This window comes from Erinaceus europaeus, chromosome 7, assembly GCF_950295315.1.
Source record: "Erinaceus europaeus chromosome 7, mEriEur2.1, whole genome shotgun sequence".
Classification (NCBI taxonomy): domain Eukaryota; kingdom Metazoa; phylum Chordata; class Mammalia; order Eulipotyphla; family Erinaceidae; genus Erinaceus; species Erinaceus europaeus.
The window spans coordinates 75,235,987-75,258,467 of NC_080168.1; the positions used below are offsets into that span (position 1 = coordinate 75,235,987).

Below are 22,481 nucleotides of genomic sequence, written 5' to 3' on the forward strand. Positions count from 1 at the left end.
CATTGTTAAAACTACCTTTTTCTGTTATACCATGTTGGTGTTTTTCACTCTTCAACTGGGAGAAAGTCATCCACACTTGAAGTTGACAGATAGTATGTATGACTTCTGGTGTACAGGGCCTTCAGGTGGTAGTTTATGAGCTCCTTGTGGTTCAAATTGATCTGGACACTTTTGGTATCTAGCTAGCTTTCATATAGATTATCCTAAGTGATATTTTTCTTCACTGTGTATTTCTATGCCTCTGACTCCCATCTGTAAACATAAGAAAAGCTACATTACAGGGGCTAGGCGGTGGTACAGCAGGTTAAGCACACATGACGCAAAGTGCAAGGACCAGCATAAGGATCCCAGTTCGAGCCCTGGCTTCCGACCTACAGGGGGGTCACTTCACAAGCAGTGAAGCTGGACTTCAGTTGTCAAGCTTTCTCTCCCCCTCTCTGTCTTCCCCTCCTCTCTTTATTTCTCTCTGTCCTATCCAACAACAATAACAACAACGATAAACGACAATGGCAACAAAAGGGAAAAAAAAATAGCCTCCAGGAGCAGTGGACTCATAGTACAGGCATGGAATGCCAGCAATAACACTGGAGGCAAAGAAAAAAAGAAAAGAAAAAGAAAAGCTACATTATAAGTACTGAGTTCTGAATGAGTTCATCCTGCCTCTACCCCCCCACACACACACCCATGTTCATTGTAGAGAGGAGGCACTGCACCAACTGGGAGACATTTTATTCTCCCCCTTCATTAACACTAACTGAGGGCAGTAGATTTCTGGGGGCTGTGGTCTATGAAAAAAATGTGAGAAGGTGCCATAGACACAGTAATCTGCTGTGGCATTATGAACATGTCAGTAAACATGTAAGTCACAGATAGTAGCTTTCTGATAGTGGTGTCCAAAGGTTTCTACTATCAGTTCAACCTTACCAGTCTTTTAGTCTTCAGAGATTGCTTTGGGAATTTTGAAAAAGGCTATGAGTCTTATTTTTTCACCAGTATTATGCTTTTATCTTTTTCTGAGTTACCACTAGTATTTATGTAAAACATTAGGAGAGGCTTCATCAACCAGATGATAGCATAAACACACTTTTCTACAAACCAGAAATATGCAATGCTAGTGAACATAAGTAGTTATAAACATCAATGGTAAATGTGGTCACACACAATTCCTAGGACTGTTTCTGTATTATGGCAGTTTATCTATTACTAACCAAGTGTGGTACTCTCAAAGACATTAATTCCTTCAGGACCTAAACGTTCTTGAGCGGTGTATGTGAGCAGAGAAGAGAAAAAAAATTCTATGACAGTTGCTCTGGACATCAGGAACAATGGGAGAGAAAGGACTGAAGCATTTAGGAGTATAGACAAGCTAAATATGAGGGAAAATGAGGTAGAAGTGGTAGATAAGTAGGGCATTAATATCTCTGAAATGATACAAAAGAGAATGAGAAGAATGTAAAAGAAAAGATCCACAGGTTGCCAGTAGGGAAAAGAAGCTCTTCTGGAAGATACGTCAGCTGCAATTTTTTGAGACATAAAACTTGGATTTAATCACACACACACACACACACACACACACACACACACACACACACACACACACCAGTAGGCAAGCATGCAAGCTTAGGCAATGTGGCAATGTCCTGATTATCATTTCCATGAATAAGCATTCCTTTGAGCAGATGTCCATCATAAAAAATAAAGTTGCTGGAGTTGGGCAGTAGCACAGCAGGTTAAGTGCAGGTGGCGCAAAGCACAAGGACCAGCAGAAGGATTCCGGTTTGAGCCCCTGGCTCCCCAACTGCAGGGGAGTCACTTCACAGGCGGTGAAGCAGGTCTGCAGGTGTCTATCTTTCTCTCCTGCCTTTCTGTCTTACCCTCCTCTCTCCACTTCTCTTTGTCCTCTGTCATCCAACAACAATGACAACAATAACTACAACAAAAATAAAACAAGGGCAACAAAGGGAATAGATAAAATAAAATATTTTAAAAAATAAATTAAATAAAGTTGCAATAGGATTAACAACTTGGCTTCCAGTAATGTTCCCTATTTAAAAAAGAGTATTTAATTATTTTGATCTATTGACAAAGAAACATATTTGGATTTCTATTTTCAGCACAGAAATATATGCTTCCTGTCATCTTCACTTGTGAACAGTGAGACATAGTTTAACATTACCCAATATCAGTAAAAAATTGCATATATCAACATTTTGTTGAGGCTTGTCAGCTAGTCATAGCAAGATAAGGCAGCAAACAGGAAAGAGGAGTCAAAACTTGCAAAAGACCTGTAACTGAAGAGAGAGAGAGAAAAGAGAGAGAGAGTAAATGAGTGTTAGAGTAGGCAAAGCATGATACTCTAATTTCAATTCAGAGCAAAAGAAGAAAACTCTATGACACTGGCAGATTCAGAATAATATATAGAAAGTAGGTACATCCTGGCTATAAGTTCGGCTGCAATGGTCACTGGGCACTTACTGAGCACTAGGGAAACAATGGGGTCTTATCACTGGACTAGACTTCTGGGGAAGCCCAGTCCCCATACACTCAAAAGTGCAGCAGGTGGACTTTAGGTAAGGCTTTAGTCCTTACCTAAAGTGGAGGTCATTTTGTTGACTAAGAGGTAGTCCTACCTACACTGTATGCTTATGGTTTTGGAGGTAAAGAACAGAAGATTTGCTGCTACTGAGAGACATCAAGAAGGCTTAATCAATGGGTTAACAGCCCAGGGAATCATGCCTGGGGCCATGCAAGTTACAGTGAATTGGAACAAACTCTAACAAGTTCTATTATTAGCAGTAGTGTAACATCAAATCTAAATGGAAGAATCTTCTCAAAGGTGTTTTTTTTTTTTCCATGTAAAGGTCTTTGGTTAATAACTGACCCTGCCCTCAATGTAAATCAATAATGGTAGGGAATGTTCCATTTTTTGAAGGGAGGTTGGACAACATATTCTACCTACTACCTGAGGAAGATGGATCCTGAAATTGGCGCAGCCTGGAATATTCCTAGCCGTGAGCACAGAATGTGTGCTCAAACCTACAGGAATGCAGAGGTTACATATGCTCCTGTGCTGATGGGCCCCAGATCAAACTGGTGGGGTTTACAGTAACAATATTTATATACTTTCCCCATATTTGGGAACTACTCTCTTCCCCAATGCAGCTTTTCAGGCCTTTTTCCAACTATGACAGCATCTCCCCAGATAATAACCTGGGTCCACCTGCATATTAGATGCCAGGCTCAGGCAAAAACTAGTAAAGTCATGGGCCCCTTGGAACACACCTAAAATAGACCTACTAGCTATTTCCAAAACGGAGACCCCAAGTCTTCATCTGCAATATTCTTGCCTTTAGGTTGATGATTAGTCAACAATTTGTTCTGCATTGTATCTTAACTCTCTTTCAGCCACCAGGTTCCAGGTGCCAAGTGGACTTCCCTGGGCAGACGACCCCTCCATGTGTCTCAGAGCCCTGCCTCACCAGATCCCTGCCCCACTAGGAAAAGAGAGAGACAAGCTAGGAGTATAGATTGACCTGACAATGCCCATGTTCAGCGGAGAAGCAATTACAAAAGCCAGACCTTCCACCTTCTATACCCTACAATGATCCTGGGTCCATACTCCCAGAGGGATATAGAATAGGGAAACTATCAAGGGAGGGATTGGATATGGAGCTCTGGGGGTAGGAACTATGTGGCAATGTACTCCTCTTATCCTATAGTCTTGTCAATATTTCCATTTTATAAATAAAAAAGAATAACAAAAAAAATAAAAAGAATGGTGAAATTAAAAAAAAAACTGTTTCATGAACTGGTGGGAGTATGACTCTGGAGAAGAAGGCAGGTCATCTAGAGTCTGATCTGGCTATAATCTAACTTGCTACCTACCCTTCCTTGCCTGGGTGGTATTATCCCAAAGGTCTCTACAAAACACTTCTGCAAACCCCTGTAACCCATGAAATTTCACTGAGGCTCTTATTACACATACTATCATATATACACATATTAGTGGACTTTTTATTATGTTTTGACATTAAATAATCTGAAGGGAATAATCACATTCCAAAAGGGATGTTCAGCATATGCCAGCTGCCTTGAACAAAGTGTTCTAAAAAGCAGATGAGTCTAATCACACCCAAAACCTGACTGTACATATCCAAGACAACAAGTCAAGAAAGAATGATGCTAAGGGATAAGGAAGATAATTACTGGAGAAATCCTGGGTCAAAGTCATCAGTTAGCAGAGAAGAAAGAAGCTGCAGTTTAGAAAATATATCCACAGAGGAAATCAATCAGAGAGGTAGGCAAGTGAACCTTCTGTGGTACAGTGCAAGGGGACAAAAGGACTGCAAGTGAAAGCTTAAGACCTTAAATTCAGCCAGTTGGAATGGTATAGACAGTCTAGGATAAATGGTCTTGATGACATACTAAGACATAAACAGAGCAGAGTGACATACTCTCTGGATATGACATCATGGAGAATGGCACAGTCTTTCTAACTGAGCTGCATGGAGGCACTGCCACATATAGCAGTGTGCTTAGCTGGCAGCTCTTCACCCTTCATATTCATGGAGTTCCAAACCATGCAGGATACTCAGACCTTAAATGTAGTCAGAGCTCACTTCCCAAGAGCTCCAAATATTATATTGAAGCATTTGTTTATATCAATCTGCTAAATCTTTACAAAATTGCTTTCACTGTGGCTAGAAATGAACAAAGCAGGATTAATCTCTTAAGTCTTTTTCAACTGCTATAGCAAAATTGAAGGGACCAGAAATCTACCATAGGTGATGCAGAAAAGGAGAATCCTAGGAAATACTGGTACCTAAAGGGGGGAAAGAACATCAACAGCATGCCCATGAACTTCTTCTCCATGGAGAAGCATGGCTGACAAACATCCTGCAGAGGCCAGGCTAGCCTACAGCCCTTATTGTTCTCAGAAGGTGATGCAGCAGGAGGTAAGTGCAGAGCATGATGTATATATGAAGTTGCTCTGACCCCACTGAGCAGTTGCCACATTTAAAGTCCATTAACAATAGCACTAGAAAATGTCCATGGAGTATCTGCTTTATCTAGAGATTTTTTAAAAAAAACACTCTTTCCATCTCCTCCTTCTCCCTACTCTTAATAACAGCCTCCTCCAACATTTGTAGTATAATGCATGTCTAATGGTGCCTCAATAAGTAAATTGGAAAATGAAAGCTACAATTCACCTTTGTCCTACCGGGATTTCACAAGGTTAGAAATGTGCATTTAGTCTAAAACCTCTCATTACAAAAACCATCTTCATCTGGCAAAGGAAAAAGAAAAATCCCAATTGTTATTCAATACTTGGAATCATTAGAGAAAGCCAAAGAAAGAACAGAGAAATGGGTCAAAGATCAGCTCTTAAAATGACAAAAGCACAGGCCACTTTGTGCTACTCATTGAATCATAACCTTCTCTATTCAACTCATTCTCCAATGAGGGTATTTCATTCTACAAAATGCTCATCTTGTTGATGGAATGGAATAATGGTACATCTTGTAAACATTGGTTGGTTACTTTAGGAAAGGGCTAGGAATTAATTTCAAAACCCATAAAACAATTTTAAGTTATTTCCCATGAGATGTCACACCAGGCCACCACATGGGAAGTCATCATTTCCATATTTACTGGAAACAGCATCATGGCCCAAATGGTGCACTGTGTCCACACAGTTAGACCTCCCCAGTGAAACAGATTTAGCTCACATTATTATCAGAAGTATCCAGCTTCTTTTTCAGAAAAAAAAGAAAGTAATATTTGACCCCCTACTTCAGTTAGTGTCTTCTAATGTACTGTACTTAAGTAAAGACTGTAATTTAAGGAAATGGTTTCTAACCTGCTAGATATGTGTGCTCACTAACCCAAAAAATTTAAATGTGCAGCTTGTGGTAATAACATAATAAAATAGCTATTTTTTAACCCATACCTCTTCCAGCTGAATTGTTAGGATGGGACTTTATTTATGGTAAAGTATGATTTAATACTATTTCACAGTCTTGAAAATATAAATTTATATGAAAATAATTTTACATATATTGAGTTGTCAGAAAAATCATGACACATTCTTCTGCATTTTTCTATGCAAATATTCACCATGACTTTTCCAACAACCTAATAAAATTATGGGTATTTACAATTGCATATGTATGTGTTCACATGCATTCTTGCAAGTGTATGAGTATGGATTTGTTAGGTTCACATATGTGAGAGAGTAATAAAACTGTTGATAAATGATGTTATGAATTTTACGTATACAATAGATCAATATTTGATTGTTTCTTTTTTATCATTTTATTTGATGGTTAATGGTTTATAGTGTACATGGGTATAATCTCTCATCTCCCTGTGAAAGTTCTCTGAATAACACTCTTACTCATAACTTAGGTATTTTTCTATCATCATGCAACAGGACCTCAAGATTCTCTCCACCCTCTCCCAAAACTACTGCTGATAACTGACATTATAACTTAATTCATTGAAGCTACCAGCTCAGAATACAACTCTGTACAGGTCTGAATAGTTTTAAGTTAATCTTTGTTCAAGAAGTAGAAATAACTCTTTAGGAAAGGGACAGCAAAGAGTCAGTGTGAAGATTAACATATTCACACAAACACACACACAAATATCACATGGACCAACTCTCTTATTAAGAGAGAAATATCTCAGGGCCAAGTGGTGGCACACCTGGTTAAGTGTACATGTTATCATGCATAAGGACTCAGGTTCAAGCACCTTGTCCCCACCTGCAGGGAAGAAGCTTCACAAATGGTAAAGCAGAGCTGCAAGTCTCTCCCTTCCCCCCAGTCTCTCTCTGTTTCTAGCCCTATCTTCCCTTCTCATCTCAATTTCTTCTGTCCTGTCACATAAAATAGAAAATAAATTTAAAAAGAGAAAAATATCTCAAAATAATTATTCCAAATAACATATTTTGAGAAGTCAGGTAAAATTATATTGTGAGAACAGCTGAATTTTGCATGACTATTAAAAATTGAATATTTTCTTAAGATATGCACTGATGATATTTTGATCACTGGTGGCAGAACCATAGACAAACCTGCATCATTTGATAAGTCCACATATCTCAATCAATTTATTTGAAACAAATCAACTTTAATAATGAAATAATTTACATAACTAGAGAAATACAAAAACAGCACTCTGAAGTAGAAAAATGTCTGTCCCACTGCCAACCCAGTCACCCACCCACACAGAGAAAACCAGCCTGGAACCACCCACATCTCTCCATGGAGTAACCTGCTGTTACTATCCACAAAGATTCTGAAATCAAGAAAACATGGCTGGCATCTTTAATTAGGGCAACTGAGTAAGGCCAGGAGAAATACCTCAACCTGTTAGAGCACACCATTAATATACCTGGTGCCACAAGGTACCTGGCAATACCTGGCACCACCATAACCCAAAGCTGAGAAGTGCTGTTTTTCTCTTTCTCTCTCTATATTTCTCATTAAAATAAATAAATAAGTAAATAAACAAAGCAAGTAAGGTCTTTTATTATCTAACATATAAAACTCTTACTGCGCCTCCCAGTTAGTTGTTTGATTTGGAAAGCACACATACAGAGTCCACATTAAAATGAAGAGAAAATCAAACAAAAAGTAAAAATACAGGGAAAGAAAAAAAAAAAACTCTTGCTATCTTTAACCCCAGCATACTGATCCTACTTTGGCCAGGTAATCAGTAAGTGTACTAATAGCTTATATTTGTATTATAGAATAGCATTTTCCCAATGTCTCCTTTAAATAAATGCTGAACAAATTTCTAAACATTGTAGAGGTAGAAATCTCTGGCTGAGAAATCCCATGTACCTTTGGAGCAAAATTCTGCAGTCACAACTCAAATCTCAGATATGTCTCTCTGTCTCCAAACTGGGCTTTAGAAAAATCCCAAACTCACAAGGGTGAGAAGTGTAAGCTCATAGATACTAAGAAACAAGAACTAAATCCAGCCTCAAGATTCTTCCAATTTTATTTAGAGCATGTGCTCTGCGTAGTGCTCTGTGCTGTGGCACAGACCAACTCCTGTCTTCTGTCCTCTAAGCCAACATCTACAGAAACAATTTGGTTACTAGAATCTATTCCACTGAAATCAAGGACACTGTCAGTAGCAGAGCAATTTTAAAGTATACTGTGCCTCTAAAGACATTCACAATTTAAAAAGATGCTTTACAGTTGACAATCTTAGAATGCATACAAAATAAAAAACATAAAATCAAGATAAAAATGACCAGCATGAAAACCACCACAATGGTAGTATTTATTACTGAGTATGTCTGAGGTAATAGGCACTGTTTTACAACCATCCTAACTTTTGATACACAACAAGAGCTTTAGGCATTATTGCCATGATTTCACAGATGAGTAAACAAAGAAAAAAGTTTAGCTAATTTGCATATGCTAACAACCATTGTGCAATTTAGCCCCCAACTTTCTAAGATTCTGCCACTATGCTATATTTATTTAAAAACAGAAAACAACACCCCTTACACACAGGGTTTTATTTGTGGTTTGTGTCTGTTTGCACTGAATACCTCAAAATGTAATCAATATCAAGAAAAGAAGCTATGAGCTGGAACTAGAAACGCCTCCCATTTGAAATTGTCCATCTGTAGTAAATCAATCAATAAAGTAAAGAACAGAAAGAATTTAAACAAGACAGTTTCCAACATATTAGGCAAGTCTTAATTAGTTGTAATTGAAGGAATCATTGGTGGAGGGAGACTATAGTTTTAGAAAAGCAATTAAATTAGTCTATGGGTCTACCAAGGTCATTGCAACAAATGTATTTGCAAAGTAAAAGCAGCAGAACTTAGGGTACAAGTACCCAACTGATGGTGACAATAAAATCAAAGACCCATTTACCCCTATGTCCAAAGAGAAGAGTGCAGACCTCATTCCTAGATATTCCTGTGGGATAGGATGCCTTCACTTAATTAACTACTCATCCATGATACTATCTAAAAACTGCTGACTTGCAGCTTTGTGCCAATAACTTGCTGTAGTCTCAACAACCCTGTTTATTGGAGTATCCATTTTCCTGTCTAATAGAATCCAGTGTTTGAACTTCCTCCACTTGAGGTGATATTCTGTTTCTCATTTATTCCATAGCTGAATTGGTGCTAGGAAGCAGATGGTGTGGGATATTTGTATCCATCAAGGATGGATACCTAGATAAGGGGTAGAGAAGAAACACCCCTAGAAAATGAAAAAGAAATGTTCACTTCACAGTTTTGCAAAGTAAACTAATTATAATTACTTCATAAAAATATAACTGGTCAAAATTAAACCAGTTATATCTATAAATGAGACAAATAATTTCACACAAACTGATTTTAGGTGCATGTGTGTCCTATCTAATGTGCAAGCTCCCCACCATAGCGCAGTGTTCCTGAGGGCAAGGATTAGATTCTGAAGCCTCAGTTCTCACATGGGTTGCCAATCTGAAGTTAGAGGGGGTAGTCTGGCTCCCCTACTGTCTACCTCTGGTTGAGAATGAGCTGAGAGGAATATGCTAATGGCCATGCCCAGCTTAGTTACTGTAGACCAACATAGGTGTTTTGGTTTGACCTGTTGAAACAGGAAAGTGTAGCATTGCCTATTAGCCCTACTGACAAGCCAACTGGGACTAGCTTTTGATATATTTGCCAAATTGCTCTACATTCTCCCCTTCAAACAGCTACTATTTTTTTAAGTTTAGAATTAGGCGATGTATATACTATATACATAGACATTTCATACCAAATGTGTAGTGTATATGTGTATATACAAACACACACACATATATGTACACACACTGTACACAAATGGTGTAAAGTTGGTCTTGTATACAGCTATTTTCTTCACAGCAGCAGTGAATAGAGATTTACACATAGGAGGATACAGGCACCTTACCATTCATCTTTCATCATCCCATCTGCTGAACTATGTCAACTTTGCTCTCACTTTCTCCCTATGCTGCTTCTGTCATGGTTGCCTTCATAATCAGAATATAGTGGCTGTTTGTTTGGAAACTTATAGAATGTCACTTAACATTCTTCAGCTTGCTGTGCTTTTCTTTTTTCTTAATTTTTTAAAAATTATTTTTATTTATTTATTGGATAGACACACCCAGAAATCAAAAGGAAAGGGGGGGATAGAGGAAGAGAGACAGAGAGACACCTGCAGCACTGCTTCACCACTCATGAAGCTTTCCCCCTGCAGGTGGGGACCGGGAACTCAAACCTGGGTCCTTACGCATGTGACATGTGCACTCAACCAGGTACACACCACCCAGCACCTGTGCTTTTCTCATTCCATTTTCATTGCAAAGCTTTTAAGTTGTCAATCTGAAATATTCCTAGTACTTTCCACTGGAGAGATTGATTAAATTGGTAAAAATAGAATCCCAAATTGTCACAGCTCTTTTAGTTGTCTTAATTAATTGTAATTAGTTTTTAAGTATTCAGTTTATGATTTTCCACAAAACTGAGGCATCACACCCAAGTGAGTTGTCATCAGTTCTTAATATCAGTGCTAATCATAGAAGGGTAATTGTCCATTCTTCCCTGTGGTCATTTCATACTTTCATTGCTGATTAGTATGTGTGTGGCTAGTAAATAATTGAATTAATTTTATAGTGAGTGACATATTTTGAAAACTGCAAAGTATCTTATTCTGGGAATTTAAGCCAATGCTTGGTTTTCCCTAGATGGCTCTGTGTATGCCTGCAATAATAAGTTGGAGCAGATTCTTGACTTTTACATTAGCATCTAGTAATTTATGAGCTTTTGATTTCCATGGGATAATTTTTTAAAGGTTGATTTTTAATTCTCCAGTGCACCTAGATAACAAAAAAGATCATAGACAATAAATGAGTACTTTAGAGAAGGAATTTAACTAAGAATTTAAAGTTTCACCCAAGCTGAAAGTAATCAAAATACTTCATAATGGATCTGAACTGAATTCTACACTTTAGATTCTCAATGAAATTTATCATCTTTCAATAGCTTACCTCATTTAAGTCACACAACTAACCTTATAATGCAGTAGTCATTATTAACCACTTTTAAATGAAGAAATTGTGGTTCAGATATTTTAGGTAAATTACAAACTTAGCAACAAGCAGTTTAGATCTAGCCGCATCTAAAATCATATTAAGGGGGCAGCAGATAGCTCATGTGGGAAGGTGCATATATTGCTATGCAAATGGCCCAGGTTCCATCTGGCTGTAAGCCACATACTATGGTACTGGAGCAACTTTAGTGCTATGGTATCTCTCCTTTCAGTCTCTCTCTGTATTTTTCTATCTAAAAAATTGATCAGATGCAGTAAAACTCTAGCAATGACAATAAATAAGTGAATAAATAAAATCACATTCACAACATTGCACCAAGCCCCCAACAACAGAATGTGGGATCCTGAACATTCTGATACAGCAACATGTGAGTCCTTATCTCAGGCCTAAATCTTTAAAAATATATTCAAAACTCAGCTTTCTTATAGGTTCAAGCCACCAGTAATACACTAAGTAGGCAATGATAGGTCTACATTTTACATAAGAACTTTAAATATTTAACATACTTAGAAGATTGACTGAAATAGCAAATAAGATGAAATTTGTACATCAAATAAAAATTTTCCCCTAAGAATATGCCTAGAAAGTTCATCAAGGAAATGTCTGTGTTGTTGCAAGCAAAACACTTCTATCTGCACCATATACCATTTTGGAATATCATTCTTTACTTTTTTGTTTTATCATCACTGCTCCAGGTTAACTTTTTCAAAGAGAGAGAGATAGATGTAAAGACACCACAACACTGATGCTTCCTTTTGTCCCATTACAAAGCAATCATACTATCAAGTGAGCTATGTTGCCACCCAGAGTGTAAGATTCTTAATATTTATTACTTTTAATGACCAACAATCATCAAAAAGACAAGCAACCAAATACCATCTGTATAGTCCATGTAAACATCTTATAATTAAAATATCACTTAATTCAGTCATGGAGGTGACTCGGTGGGTTAAAGGAAGGATTTGCATGTGTGTGAAGCTGGGTTTGAACACTGACACTACATATGTTAGAGCAGAACAGAGTAGTGCTCTGGTCTCTCATCTTTTAGCTAAATAAAATAAACAAATAAAACTTAAAAAAAACAGTAGGGGGCTGGGTGGTAGCACAGCAGGCTAAGCGCACATGGCATAAAGCGCAAGGACCAGCATAAGGATCCCGGTTTGAGCCTCTGGCTCCCACGTGCAGGGGGGTCGCTTCACAACAGATGAAGCAGATCTGCAAGCGTCTATCCTTTTCTCCCCCTCACTGTCTTTCCCATCTCTCTCTCTCTCAATTTCTCTCTTTCCTATCCAACAACAATAACAGCAGTAGCAACAACAATGATAATAACAACAATGGCAACAAAATGGAAGAAATGGCCTCCAGGAGCAGTGGATTCATGGTGCAGGCACTGAGCCCCAGTGATAACCCTGGAGGCAAAAGGAATAAAATAAAATAAAACAAAAATAAACTTAAAAATAAATGCATAAATAAAATATTTAGCTGCTAGGGTCAGGGCAGCACACCTGGTTAAGCACACATATTGTAGCATTCAAGGACCTGGATTAAAGCCCCCAGTCTCCAACTGCAGAGGAGAACCTACACAACTGGTTATCAGTGCTGCAGGTATCTCTCTTTCTATTCCCCTTCCCCCTCAATTTTTCTGAACCTATCTAAAATAAATAAACAATTTAAAAATTAGCTGTACCCCTCTTATCCTATGGTTTTGTTAATGTCTCCTTTCTTAAATAAATTAATTAAATTAAAATTAGCTATCAATTTATTAGAAGTTCTGAACTCTATGGCAATTGGGTATTTAAGTAAAAATTTGGGGCTGAGTCACCTTTCTGAAACACTTGAAAGAACTCCCTAAATGAAGGAAATTGGAAACTGATTTATTTTCCTCAAATAGAATTCCAATTATATAAGCTCACAGGTACAATTCTATTTACTTAAACATATATACTGTTTATAGGTCATTATGAAGAATGTAGCTACTTATGCATTCATTTCTCCTGGGAGACTTGATGTCACTTCTTGTGACAGTATTTTATCCCAGGCTATCTTTTCCAGGATGTTTGTAAAGCAAACATTCTAGACAGCTCAAGACAGCTCCTCCCTCCAGGACTGAGGACAGGCTTATTTCCAGACCAGGGTAACTATGGCTGAGGAAGTCTGCTAGGAATCCTTTACAAGAATGGTGACTTCCTAAACTCATATTCCTGAGCTCTACCCCAGGCCCACTGTGTGCAAAGCACCCACCTGCTGTCCACTGCCCCCATAGATGGGAGCTGAAGTACAAGGACAACACGGAGAGCATGAAAAATCAAGTCTTGCATGTCTGCTCCAGGAGTTGCATGTCTTCTAACTGCATTCATGAAGTTGTAGTGGGCTCTCTCACTAGATTACAGGCAGGGGAAATCTCAATATCTGCACGACTCCTGACAGCTATGCATGATTATTTTCGTATTCTCAAAGGCTCACTGACTCCAGGGTAAGTCTTTGCACCCCCCTCTGACACTTGAAACTTGCAGCTGTCACTTGTACTCACACAGCTTTGGCAAATCCACTAAAGAACACCACCTCCTAATTCCTAGGGCTGCCTGTTTACTCTAGAGCTACTGAGATGAGGGAGCTTCCTTCTGGTGACCACCAGTGGGGTATCAGTGCCATGTTGATTATGATCTGTACACCAAGACAAACTATCATTCTTTTATTTATTTATTTATTTATTTCCTTTTTGTTGCCCTTGTTGTTTCCATTGTTGTTGTAGCTATTATTGTTGTTGATGTCATCGTTGTTGGATAGGACAGAGAGAAATGGAGAGAGGAGGGGAAGACAGAGAGGGGGGAGAGAAAGACGGACACCTGCAGACCTGCTTCACCGCTTGTGAAGCGACTCCCCTGCAGGTGGGGAGCCAGGGGCTCGAACCGGGATCCTTGAGCCAGTCCCTGCGCTTTGCGCCACGTGCGCTTAACCTGCTGCGCTACCGCCCGACTCCCCAAACTATCATTCTTATGCCTCTGGTGATGATATGATTTCAAAGACCAACCTGCAAGTCTTGCCCACAGTCAGTCATTCTCTCTCTCCCCCTCTCTCTGAGGCTTGAGAAACTTTCATATAAGTTGGGTATATTTTTCAAAATTGATATTGTAAAAGAGAGATGAAGTACTAGAAGACACCATCCTCTACTTCTTTTTTGAGTAAATCCATGTGGCAGGCAGAACAATGTCAATGTCTACATACTACTCCCCGGAACTTGTGACTAGATCTACATTTTTTAAATATTTATTTATTTACTTTCCCTTTTGTTGCCCTTGTTTTTTTTATTGTTGTAGTTATTTTTGTTGTTGGTATTGATATCGTCTTTATTAGATAGGATAGAGAGAAATGGAGAGAGGAGGGAAGACAGAGAGGGGGGAGAGAAAGATAGAAACTTGCAGACCTGCTTCACTGCCTGTGAAGCAACTCCCTTGCAGGTGGGGAGCCAGGGGCTTGAACTGGGATCTTATGCGGGTCCTTGCGCTTCACGCCATGTGTGCTTAACCCACTGTGCTACTGCCCTACTCCCTAGATTTACTCCCCCCCACACACACTGGGTTTATTGCTGGGGCTCAAAGCCTGTGATGGCATTTTCTTTCCTTCTAGATCAGGGCTGAGGAACCACTCAACCGCTCATAAAGTATCACCCTGCAGATATTCCCATGTAATGATCCATGGCTCAAGCCCAATTCCCTTGTTCTTTGTAGCATGTGAGCTCTACCAGGTGAATCACCAGCCAGCTCCCATAACTAGGTTACATTAAGTTGCAAAACGTGATTTATAGATGAATAATGCTAAGGGCATTGAGATGGGAGGCTTTCCTAGCTCACCCAAATAAACTCAGTTAAATCACATCAACTTACAGTGTAGAGATCCAGAGTGACAGCAGTGCAAGGTTTGTAAGTGAAAAAGGACCACAGACCAAGGAGCAGGCACAACCCTGCTGAGAAGAAAACAGATCTCTGCTAGACTCTCCAGAAAGGCATACAGCCCTGATGATAGCATGATTTGAACCCAGGGAAACTTGTGCTGGATTTCTGAGCTATGAAACTTTAAGATAGTGTATCTGTACTGTTTAAGTTGCTAAGTCTGTGGCAACATGTTACTGCAGTAGAAGAGTAATACAGATTCCAGATTCTTCTACTAAGGAATAACCACAACTCAGTATCTGGATGTTATACTATGGGGCTGGGCAACAGAGAAACACAATGCCCATTCATTCATTCATTCATTCATTCATTCATTCATTCATTCATACATTCACTGTTTCACTCTGTGGATTTACAAATGCCTACTTTTGTCCAGGCACTGTTCTCTGTGCTGCGCTACAAAGTGCAATGATGAACAGTAGAGTCCCAGTAAGTGCTATTCCCACTGAACTTGTGCTGCAGAAGTTAGAGATGGATACACAGACAGAAAACAGGACAGTAAATGAATAAAATAATTTCAAACAGTGATGGTAAGTACCATAAGGGAAGAGAAAACAGAAGATGTGCTAGAGATGACAGAGGAACGTTGGGGGGACAAAACTTCAGACTAAGTGTGTATGGGGGGAATGGTCTCCAAGATATGACAATTGAGCTGAATTTAAAAATGCACAAGATGCCAGTCAGACCAAGGGACAGGTCAGCTCCTGAGCTACTGTACCCATAGCTGGCCTGTTCTTTCTAAGGCAACAATGAAAGATGAAATGCCCACTCCGGAAAACTGACACAACTCCTTTATCAGAGAAAAAGAACTTGGTGTGAACTGCTCCTCTCATCTTCCTGTCTTCACTCCTCACAAGCAAAACTGTAAAGGCTTTCTTTTTTTAAAACATATTTTATGATCAGTGTAAATACTGCACTACCCCTGAATCTGTGAGTATCATTCTCCGTGAGAGCACTCAGTGTCCTCCTTATCTGAATATGGATGTGGCTAGATTCCTGAGAAGCCTGGCTGCTGCTTGTTACTGTGATGAATGGATGTCCCTGTGTGGCTGGTGCTGCAACTATCGGTGACATCGGCCCCAGGGCCAAATCTGTCATTCAGGTTCAGAGAAAGACAAAGAACAAGACTCTGTGCAGACTGTGGTTGGCTCCCCTGTGCACTTAATTATGACAAAATAAAAACACACAGGGGGTGACAAACACATAGAATCCCCTCTCCTGTCTTCTGTGTAGGAATGACTCTCTGAGCTCTAAACCACACACTGCATGGCAGCCATTTCACTTGTCTACTGTACAGTCTTGATAAAGACAAAGATAAACCTAGAAGGGAAAAGCTTCACAAATAGTGAAGTAATGCTACAGATGTCTCTCTTTCTCTCTCCTGCTCTATCTTCCCCTCAATTTCTTTCTTACCAGCAAAGGTAAAGTAGGGGGAGCTGGCACTGGTGTACTGGGTTGAACATAGACGTTGTGGTACATAAGCTCCTGAGTTTAAGCCTCTAATCCCTACCTGTAGGTAGGTGAAGCAGTGCATCAGGTGTCTCTCTCTCCCTCTCTATTTAACCCTTCTATCTCATTTTCTCTATCTCTATCCAATGACTAAATAAACAAAAAAAAATTCAAAATCTGAGATACACAAAAATATTTGGTCTGTATTCTTGTTCTGTATGCAAACAGAATAAACTTATAAATAGTGAGAGATTTACATAACTTCAGGTCACTTAATGAGTGAGAGGCATTTCTGTGTGCAGGTGGGATGCTGAGCTAACTAGTTCACTGACTATTAAGAAAGCTTTCAGAGTCAGAATATCTGGGCTTGATTCCTAGATCTACCATTTGACAACTCTGTGAAATTAAATAGGACATATTTTTGATCAAGCTTCAATTCTGTTTTCTCTAGGTCAAAAGCAAGACACTTCCAGTGGACTTTATGAGGGGGGTCTCATACTTAGAAAATGAGATATACTGGTTGCCCTGTAGAAACATGAGCATAAAGTCCAGGCATCCTTACTCATGTGCTACAACCTGCTGTATCTAAAACCAATAGTCTAGAGCCTAACACCTTGCTCCTTGATTGCTCTACTCAGTAATCCTGTCCAGGACAGCCTGGTAGAAGTATATACTCATCACACAGACATACCTAATACCAGACACTTCTCAGCCTCTGCTCTGCTTTTCTTATGCTTTTTTCTCACCAGTGAACTGTGTAAATCTGCCACCCACAAGTTATAATCAACACTGGCAACAAGAATCTCTGGACAAATAGCTTCTCCCATAACAACCACCTCCAGACCAGCTAGCAGAGAAACTAACCCTTTGGGGTCTTGCTCTGACAAGGAAGGGCTATAAGAGAGTGTCCTGGGGTTTTGTGGTCTTTGCAAGGCTGCATCTTTTTTTTTTTAATTCCCTTTTGTTGCCCTTGTTGTTTTATTGTTGTAGTTATTATTGATGTCGTTGTTGTGGGATAGGACAGAGAGAAATGGAGAGAGGAGGGGAAGACAGAGAGGGGGAGAGAAAGACAGACACCTGCAGACCTGCTTCACCGCCTGTGAAGGGACCTGCCTGCAGGTGGGGAGCCGGGGGCTCGAACCGGGATCCTGACGCCGGTCCTTGAGCTTAGCGTCACCTGCGCTTAACCCGCTGCGCTACAGCCCGACTCCCAAGGCTGCATCTTTTAAGACTAGATAATAAATATTTAGATTTAAAATTCTCACTAGCATATTTTTGTTTCTTGATATATTTTTGTGTGGTGACCCCAGCAGGAGTTTGGGACTATTAGCATACAAATGATGTCACCCTGAGGAGGTGCTTCAGAGAAGGGAATGTATAAAAGCAAGGGACTTGGAGCACATGACTCTTTTGGCTGGCTGCTGCTGCTGCTTCTGGTCAGAAGCTTCTTCTGGTCAGGTATCCGCCATGGCTGCTTTTCCTGGGAACTGAACACGTGTGACTCTGCTAGCCGGTAAACTTTTAGATCCCTCTACAGCCATGAGCAACTCATAACCAGAGCTTGTAATTGTTTATTTTATGGGACTAAACTTTGATAACCATATTCAGACTTTATAGACCTAGCGTACGCTTAACCCTTGATGATAATTGCTTATTTTGTCTTTTACCTGTTTCACCCTAATAAACCTTGTATTGATTAAACCAGTTCCCAGCTCCCGCTGTGAATTCTTCTATATGAGCCACAAGCAGCCCCAACCCCCATACCTCTTTTTAAGTTAATTTACAACATTTTTGTTTGTTTCTAACCAGAGCACTGTTCAGCTCTGACTGTTGGTGGTATTTGGATAAAATAAAATGGTGCCTCTTGCATGCAAAACTTATATACTACTACTGTACTATCTCCCTGGCCTATCATAATGCTTTTAAAATGTAAGAACAATACTGTCAACTGTAAACCATTTTTAAAAAGAACAATTGGGCTGACACATTAGCTCACCTGGATAGTAAGCTGCATTGCTGGGCTTGAACCTGGGTCATGCACATAGCAAAACAGTGCACCATCTAAGTGAACTATTAACATTTTGCAAAGCCAATTCATCTATATTTTTTAAAGATTTTATCTCATAAGGTAAGGAAAGGAGAAAGGGGCCAAAATATAACTCTGGCATATGCAGTGTCAGAAATAAAACTTAGAACTTCATGCTAGCAAATTCTTCTGCCATACCACCTCCTGGACCATCACTTTAATTTTTCTTGATTTTCATATATATAAGCTGAGGCCTCTAACCTTGCAGGTTGTTCATCTGTGAATCTATGATTCCTCACTCCACAAATGGTGCAGAATATGAGGACCCCTCCTCTCTGTCAACATAGTCTGGCTAGTGTAGGGGAGGGGTGGGTAAGGGTCAGGGCTATAAGTCAGCTCTACGTCTGGCTGATAGAGTCATGCTGACAGACAAGTGTTGTGACCAACACCAATCCAAAATTTCTCCTGGACACATGTGTACACAATCACACACAGGACAATGACCGAGCTTTGTAAAAGCTGTCCATTCTGTGCTGCTACTAGTATTATAGTTAATAAAGGTAATGAAGACATTGCTGGAAAATCTAATATAAAGACAATGATTGTGGTACCAAGACACCTGATAAGTCAGCTGGAGAGCCTTTGCTCATACCACCTAATGAGAGCTGACCTGGAGAACAGGGATGACTTAGGCATTTAGGAAGTAAAGAGGTCTGCTGTGGGGGTCCACGTGGAGAAGGAAGATGACTAACAGACAGGAATCTCTGCACTCTGTTGTGATCATCATATTCAAAGTATGCCAGAGCAGAGAGCTGAAGTTGAGGAGGATGCCTGCTCCCTACAGAGGATGTGGTAGTCCCAGAGATGAAAAGTGAAAGCCCCCTGTCCTTCAAATAGCATAGAACTTGTTTAGAACTGCTAGAAGTGTTCAGCCACAGAGGCTCAAGGGCTCAGTGAAGAATTTGAATCCCCCAGTGGAGACAGGAAAAATACTGGAGGTGGCCTGGATCGTGTGGGAAGAGCAAATTAGAAGCAACCTGGATGCTGCCTGGCAGAGCCTAGTGACAGGTTGGGGGTGTGGGGGAGAAAAGGTCATGGTGAAGTTAAGGATGACTGGAGTTCCTGGCTGAGGAAAGGACTGATGGCTGTGTCTTAGTTGCCAAGACAACAAGCCTAAAAGGCAGTCAGAGAGAGGCTACAGTCTCTCTCTGGGAGTCTCTGCTCTTGGTTATGTAATACAGAGCTGTTCTCCCTCCTCTGCTTACAAGTGCAATACATTAAGTGGGGCGTGTTTATCACCTGAGATGACTCACCCTTCAGTTGTGCCAGAATGCTGTAGGTTGCAATCATACTTCAGAAACACATATTTTCTAGCATTGTTATGTATACAATCACCTGCAATATCTAATCCCAGCCATTCAAAGGAAAAATAAATGAAAACATCCTAACCTTTAGCATTATGCAAAAGTTCTTTAAACACAGGATAGTACAGCAGAGGTTTTTTTTTTCCCCTGTAGATGTACTATATATTTTCACTCATGAAACTGAAGATACTACCTATAAATTTGAAAATGTATGCTTCTTCCAAGTATTACTTCTTAATGCAGCCAAAATTGTTAACAACCAGGGAAAGGTCCAATTTATAAATTATCTTCTCAGCATATAGTATACACTGTGAATTTGCATGCATATTAAATGCAAATAACCAGAAGTGCATAACATTAAGGCTTCAAATTTATATGGAGAAAAGACAGTAAATTTTAGCATTAAAATTCTTCCTAGAAAATATTAACTCCCCACACTCCATGTGCTTGTCAGAAAGTCTGCAAGAAATGTCCTAGCAACACTGGAGACAACAGAAACCCCTTACCTAACCCTCCCCTGCATGCCAGGCAGAAGAGCACCACCCACATTCAGGTGGAGCAGAGCCTCCAGGCTTTTAGTCATCTTTCTCCACTTCACTCCCAAGCCATTCCCCTCTCTCCAGATCACTTTCCTTAGGTGGTGATGAGTAAACCATTAACTATCAGCTACATGTGCATAAAAGGTGAGATTTCTGGACTGAGGAGGGTGGCTTAGCAGGGAAAGTGTATTTTCTTTTTGGCATGGAAGTATGAATTTTCTTTAAAAAAAAAAAACAAAGAGAAAAAAAAGTGTTGTTTTCAACAGGCTATGTTGTTTTCACTGGGCTGTTTTCACAGGCGGGTAACAGATGACCAGGGACTCATGGGTGGGTTGTACTCAGTATCTCTTTATTCATGCAGGATGCAGCACAATCTATACCAAGCTAAACTAAACTAAACTAAAACGAACAGTGTTGTCTTCATATATACTTCCCAAGTAGGGTGTGAACAGGATGTGACATAGAGAGGGTGGAGAGAAAAGTGACTGGTGAAAATCAGGGTATGACAAGGAGAGGGGGCGGAGCAGGTGAGAATTCTACCATTAAACCACCAATGCCCTGGAGGGAAGGTGGTGCTTGTTAACAGAGGTTATGTAAATAGAATACAGTGTTATGTAAATAGAATGCAGGGGGGATTAAACCAAATGAAACAGAAGGGGTTTTTAGAAGCATACCAACAATTCCCCCTTTCTTTTTAACTAATGGCCATAATATCAGGATTGTGGGGTGAACAGAAACCTATATCGTACAGGCGTTTTCAAAAGAACTGGCATAAGACATGGAAAACAAAATAGGCGAGCAGCAATAACCAGTGTGATGCCAAGGGGAATGTTTCTTGCCTCAAAGGGCATTTCCTGCCTCTGTGGGCATAACCTAATAAGGAGGGAGAGTTTTCTGCCTCTGGGAACAGAGCCTGCAGGTGACGGGACATGGTCTATAAAGTCTCAAGGCAACTGGCTGAAGTTAGTCTTTGAGAAACACAGCAGCGTGTACCAGTAAGTCCGATGGAGGTGTCAGTCCAAAGTAGCTGACCACAGAAGAAAACGCTGCATGTCTGTCTCGATGGGGAATGTCGACCACCAGAATTCTGCTTTTCTGTAGAGAGTGATCTTTGGAGTCTGGAATCTGTTTCTTCAGGTTGTGCCAGGTCACATCATTGGTTTCTGGGGGTGTGTTGTAGTCATTCCATCTTGTGGGCAATGTCAGAGAACAGGATCCAAATGGATTTCCAGGAATTCCATTTGAGTAGATGCTTTTTCATGTGAAGACTTGACAGCTGAAATTCACTTACTTGTCAAACAAAACTTGCAGCAGATTAGAAGTTTACTATAATTGATAACTCCATTATAATTGGAAGTCCTTTCTAGTATGATTTTAAGGTTGTTTAAACAGTTTAAACTCAATAAAATGTGGAAAGGTAAACAGAAGAACCACGGTAGAAGCCTCAGGCATGAGAATAATTAACATAATCACTGCACTATCTGCCCCACCCATAACTCATACTGTTTCAGGATTAAACGTTTCAGATTTATGCCAAGACGTAAAAAAGAAATCAAAGGAGGGAAAAAACAATGTTTTAAATAGTTTCTGGATGTCTCTAGAAATCATGGCTGCATCCAGCATTTTTTTTAAGTCAATGTCAAACAAAAATTCAGTCATTCAAATCACTCTCTTATGAAACAGATCTCACCATGTAGCATTATGAGTCCCCGGAGGGCATCCTAGTCCAAAAAGCTCTTCAAAATTCCATTTAGGGTGCTTCTGACTGTTCCTGCTGGATTGCTTCAGGCACCCATTTTTAAAAGTGTCTTCCCATCAAAGAAAGAATCCAATCAGGAGAGTAGAACTAACCACATGTCTCCATTCTTGGGGACTGCCAGGGTACTGGAGAACGCTCCTCAAATTAAAGTAGTCCTTCTCCATGGGAAACATGCGAGAAGAAGTCCAGAAAGTCCCAGTGGAAATCCCCATGCATATCCCAAGGTCTACGATCATGGTCATAAAGAACCAAATTGTGGCCCAGAGCAAAATGTAGTCCTTTTCCTCAGGAAACATGGGA

The 22,481-nt window shown here is 39.9% G+C and overlaps 1 protein-coding gene across 15 annotated transcripts in view; it reads right to left on the reverse strand.

Moving 5' to 3' along the window:
• The window catches only part of ENOX1 (ecto-NOX disulfide-thiol exchanger 1), a 772,227-nt gene that overhangs the window by 520,108 nt on the left and 229,638 nt on the right, over positions 1–22,481 (reverse strand). The window contains exon 1 of one of the 15 annotated variants that reach the window (XM_060194783.1): positions 13,336–13,442. The exons of the other annotated variants lie outside the window; for them this stretch is intronic. The gene's annotated coding sequence lies outside the window, so the exon portion shown is untranslated. Of the gene's footprint in view, positions 1–13,335; positions 13,443–22,481 lie in introns of those variants that run through there. 15 annotated transcript variants of the gene reach the window in all.